Here is a 6,059-nt window from a genome sequence, read left to right on the forward strand (position 1 = left end):
TTGTTTTTTTTTTTAATCTATTTTACATTTTTTCTTGGAGAAGTTGAATGGTCTTTCCACAGCTTTTTTTTTTTTTCCAGAAGCATTTTTTTTCTTCATGTACTAAGGTATGTGTGCTCAGATGCTCAGTTGTACCTGACTCTTTGTGACCCCATGGACTGTAGCCCGCCAGGCTCCTCTGTCCATGGGGATTCTCCAGGCAAGAATAGTGGAGTGGGTTGCCATTTCCTTCTCCTGGGGCTCTTCCTAACTTACAGATCGAAACTGTGTCTCCAGTCTCCTGCATTGGCAGGCAGATTCTTTTCCTCTAGCACCACTTGGGAAGCGCTATATAGGAAGGTATATGAAGGTGTTTTTATTGATATGTATAATCAGTACATATCACTCTAAGTGCTAGTGTGATAATCATGCTCCCCTGTAACTTGAGTATGAAACAGAGAATAAATGATTCCCCATAGTCACCTGACTTCTCTTTCACTTTTCTACTTTACCCTCATGATTTAATGAGCACCTATTATGTATTGTGTTAAATTTTAGTGAGAAAGAATGGCTAGCCATAGTTAACTTTCACTGTTGGTTTTTAACAGTAAACCTGAAATTGTGCTGAAAGTTAGAAATGAGCTTGAATATCTCTGTGTACCTCAGCTCACTTCAATATTTGAACCTTGGCTTTCAGCCAGATAGTGTTGCTAGCAGGGAGAGATAATCCAGGCAGAAGAACTTGCTTTAGGAAAAAAAATTTTCATGATCTCAAGTAAAGTAAGCCATGTCTGATGAAAATGGGAGATATACGAGTCTAAGGCCGATTCTAACATAAGGAAACTAGAATCTATATATCAGCATGAACATTGGCCCCTTCAACGTTTCCCTCAGGAGGCTGTGCATGTTCTCTGAAAATTCTTTGGAAATCTGGAATTATTTGTGAAACATTCATTTTAAATAGCTTCAGTGGTGTCAAATCTTTGAGGTTCTTTGTTTTTGAGAAGTGAAATGATACAGCCAATCAGTTTGAGACTAGATCTGAAGGGGTAGCAACTGATTTTTGTTTCAACGTGTATTTATAAATTGAGACTAAAATAATGACATTGGTTTTCCCATGAGATCTGAAAATTAGTGCATGAACTCATGCAGTGGTTTTCTAATAGTGCTGCTTCCACACTTGGGCACCTTCTCTGCACAACTCCAAGGGCATTGTGCTATAGGAGTGATATGAGTCCCTTCAGTTGTGTTTGGCTCTGTGCGACCTTATGGACCATAGCCCGCCAGGCTCCTCTGTCCATGGGATTCTCCAGGCAAGAATACTGGAGTGGGTTGCTATGCCCTCCAGGGGATCTTTTCAACCCAGGAATCAAACCTGCATCTCTTACGACTCCTGCATTGGCAGGCGGGTTCTTTTCCACTATAGCCACCTGGAAAGTACCCTAGGGATGACAGTTACATAAGAATAGCAGGAAGCCTGGAGTTGCAGAAGGAGTGATCCTGCTCTCTACAGCCCGGTCTCCACATAGCAAAGGGAAATCAGCTGGATGATGGAATTCTTCATGCTAACTGTATGCCTTTTGTATATTTGAAATTATTTTAAAATTTAGAAATGTAAATGAGCTCAAAGTGACTGTCTTATTAAAACTCTATTTGCTTCCCATTGCACTTGGGAAAAAGTGACTCATGCTCATGACTATGTTTTACAAGGCCCCACGTAATCAGGGCCTTTTCTTTATGTCTAATCTCATTTCTAATCTCTTCTCACCATGCCCCGGCCTTATCCTCCCAAAATACCTCATTTACGTCACTGCCTCAGAGCCTTTGCATTAGCTATTTCTTCTGCCTGCAATATTCTCTTCCAAATCTTGATGTGGTTCATGGTTGAATTCTCATCATTCAAGTTCTCAGAGAAAATATCTTTCAGAGACCTCTGACCATCTGTGGTGAATTTATACGGGGCCAATATAGCTAAGCTGCTCATAGGTTCCTCTGAATTACATCTGCATAATTCCAGAATAGTGTGGGTCAAAGAGATGTTTGGCATGAGACTTAGAGGACTAAGGGAAAGTAACCAGATCCAGATTCTTTTGATAATTGAAAGGTGAAAGCAAGGCATGCACTGTTGTTGCCCACCTGGTTTTTTGCTTATGTGCTGGTTCACCTTCTTGGCTTGAGGACCAACAGGCAGGCCCACAGAACACCAGCTCCAGGTGGGTCACCTCCTTCAGCTTCTTTAACTCCTGGGCCAGATGTGTGTATTGTTCTGTGACAAAGGGTGCTGGGTTCTGCAGGACAACCCCGTCATCGAGGTTGGAGACTTGAAGGCAATGAGACTGGCCTGGGTTCCGGTGCACCCTCATGAGTTCCACTCACTTCTTGTGGGTCTCCTCATCCTGGCAGGTCCCAGTGCATCATTGCTTTCCCCACTTCACATCCATCTTCCCTTCTCAATTCAGTTCAGTCGCTCAGTTGTGTCCGACTTTTTGTGACCCCATGTACTGCAGCATACCAGGCTTCCCTTTCCTTTACTATCTCCCAGTTTGCTCAAACTCATGTCCATTGAGTCAGTGATGCCATCCAAACATCTCATCCTCTGTCGTCCCCTTCCCCTCCCACCTTCAATCTTTCCAAGCATCAGGGTCTTTTCGAATGAGTCAGTTCTTCGCATCAGGTTGCCAAAGTATTGGAGTTTCAGTTTCAGCATCAGTCCTTCCAGTGAATATTCTGGACTGATTTCCTTTAGAATGGACTGATTGGATCTCCTTGCAGTCCAAGGGACTCTGAAGAGTCTTCTCCAACACCACAGTTCAAAAGCATCAATTCTTCTCCGCTGAGCTTTCTTTATAGTCCAACTCTCACATCCATACATGACTACTGGAAAAACCACAGCCTCGACTAGACGGACATTTGTTGGCAGACTAATGTCTCTACTTTTTAATAGGCTGTCTAGGTTGGTCATAACTTTTCTTCCAAGGAGTAAGTATCTTTTAATTTCATGGCTTCAGTCACCATCTGCAGTGATTTTGAAGCCCCCCAAAATAAAGTCTCTCACTGTTTCCACTGTTTCCCCATCTATTTGCCATGAAGTGATGGGACCAGGTGCCATGATCTTCGTTTTCTGAATGTTGGGTTTTAAGCCAACTTTTTCACTCTCTTCTTTCACTTTCATTAAGAGGCTCCTTAGTTCTTTGTCGCTTTCGGGCCATAAAGGTGGTGTCATCTGCATATTTGAGGTTATTGATATTTCTCCCAGCAATCTGCATTCCAGCTTGTGCTTCATCCAGCCCAGCGTTTCTCATGATGTACTCTGCATATAAGTTAAATAAGCAGGGTGACAATATACAGCCTTGACATACTCCTTTTCCTATTTGGAACCAGTCTGTTGTTCTATGTCCAGTTCTAACTTGCTTCCTGACCTGCATACAGATTTCTCAAGAAGCCAGTCAGGTGGTCTAGTATTCCCATCTCTTCCAGAATTTTTCACAGTTTATTGTGATCCACACAGTCAAAGGCTTTGGCATAGTCAGTAAAGCAGAAATAGATGTTTTTCTGGAACTTTCTTGCCTTTTCCATGATCCAGTGGATGTTGGCAATTTGATCTCTGGTTCCTCTACCTTTTCTAAAACCAGTTTGAACATCTGAAAGTTCACAGTTCACATACTGTTGAAGCCTGGCTTGGGGAATTTTGAGCATTACTTTACTAGCATGTGAGATGAGTGCAATTGTGCGGTAGTTTGAGCATTCTTTGGCATTGCCTTTCTTTGGGATTGGGATGGCCTCCTATAAGAAAATCCCTATAATAAATACCTTATTTTGTATATTAAAAATGGAATGTGTGTGTTGAGGGGGGATGTCCTAGTGGTATTCGTTTTGTGACTAGACCCTACAGATACACCATCCTATTTAATGCTGTTCCCCATCCTAATATCTATTACATTATTTTCTTTTTATAGTACTGCTTTCTCTTTGCCATCGCCTCTCTCCTCAATTAGATTGTAAATTCTGAGGGAGTTTGGCCCATTGTATTGTTTATTGCTGTATCCCTAGGACCTAGAACATTCTTTGATTGGTGTACTCTAGATGCTCAAAAATACTTTTGAATCAATGGATAAAAGAAATTCTGAAAAAGTTTTAAACATATATTTAGCAATTGTGCTATTCTTTGAAAGTGAAAGTAAAAGCCCCTCAGTTGTGTCCAACTCTGTGACCCCATGGACTATACAGTCTATGGGCTTCTTCAGGCCAGAATACTGGAGTGGGTAGCCTATCCCTTCTCCAGCAGATCTTCCTGACCCAGGAATCGAACCAGGGTCTTCTGCATTGCAGGCAGATTCTTTACCAGCTGAGCTACCAGGGAAGCCAACATGCTATTCTTTAATAAGTTACTAAAATATGGAACTGAGAATGTGTAAAAATCTTGAGTAGTCAAGTAGTTATTAATAAAGTCTAATCTCTAAAATTCATCAATTGTAAAAGGATTTTTCAAGTTATCAGAAAACCAGTTTCTCCCTCTTTTAAATAGAGAGACCATGTGACCCGCATCTTAGTCCACCACAACTAAAAGCATCGATTTAAAAGATGTTTAAGTTAACTAGGGGAAGGAATGTTGACAGTAGTCTGAAGCATCTGGGAGAAGACAGAAAAAGTATAAATGACCCTAACACTCAAATTCCAGCAGCCTGGGGTCATTTAGTGTGGGTGAAAACAGCCCTGCATGCCTTGACAGACACTTAGAGCTTTGTTGTTCAATATAGCTCATGACAGGAATTCCCTGGTGGTCCAGTGGTTAGGACTCTGTGTTGTCACTGCCAAGGGCCTTCTCTTGATCCCTGGTCAAGGAGCTAAGATGCCACGAGTTGTGCAGCCTGGCCTATATATAAATATATATATATACATACACACATATATCATGGTAATAATCCTTAATATTCAAAGATTAAATAATGTTCAGTATTCTCATAGAAATGTTCAAGTACACTGTTAATGTTTTATCCTTGTTAAATTGGTAATACATGTACACTTATTGTACAAAAATTAAAAGTTTGAAAAGAGTAAAAAATTAAGAAATTAAGTCCCTATGGCCACTTATTTCCCTCCCCTGGATTCAGCCTCTACTACCAGTTTCTTGTGTATTTTTCTAGAGATGGCCCCATGTATATGTAAACATATGTGAAACGTAAATTGGAGCATCCCATACAGATTGTTACGCACATTCAGCAGTTTGTTTTATATCCCTACTTACTGCATCACCCCATCTTTTCACTGATTGCTTAGAATTTCATTATATGAATGAATCTTTTTTAAATTAGTGATTCAATTAGTGATTTTGAATTAAATGAATTTTTAAAAATAATCCTCCGTTACTGGAATCTGTTGGTTTCAAGCCTTTTGCTATTACAGGTAGCCCCCTAAACTTTTGGAATAAAAAATTTGCCTGGCACTCTTCCCCTATTCCCAGACCCTCCCTGCCCTCCCTGTCTCACTTTCCAGGATCTAAATCATTGAAATTTCCAGAGTGATAGAAGTGTTTTTGTTATTCATGGTGGAAACTGATATTTTGTGCTAATGAGATGACTCAGTATGAGGGTTGACCACACCAGAAAGGCCAAACATGTGATTAGAGGGCTGGGGCTTTGAGTCACGAAAACTTCAGCCTGATCTCCAAGGAGGGAAGAGGCAATGAGGATTAAGTTCAGCCTTGTGGCCAGTGAGCCAATCTATCATGCCCATGTAGTGAAATCCCAACAAAAACTTTGCACACTGAAGTTCAGATGAGCTTATAGATTTTTTAAAATACAGGTAGAATTAAAAGCATTTGATTAATGGTCACTGTGTTCTACCTGTGTCATAGGTAGAAAAGCCTTACCTTTTGGAGATTATGTTTAAACCCCCATATTTTCCTCTAGCAGTCTTATTTTTTTATGTTTAAAGTTTTGATCCACTTGAAATTAATTTTGCTGTGAAATATGAACTAGGGATACAACTTAGTTTTTTTCAGATGGTTGCCCACTTATTACAACATCATTTATTGTGTAATCCACCTTTTATTTATTGATTTGTAGCTAGTCTATTTTGAA

The sequence above is a fragment of the Bos indicus x Bos taurus genome, chromosome 12 (assembly GCF_003369695.1).
Source record: "Bos indicus x Bos taurus breed Angus x Brahman F1 hybrid chromosome 12, Bos_hybrid_MaternalHap_v2.0, whole genome shotgun sequence".
NCBI lineage: Eukaryota > Metazoa > Chordata > Mammalia > Artiodactyla > Bovidae > Bos > Bos indicus x Bos taurus.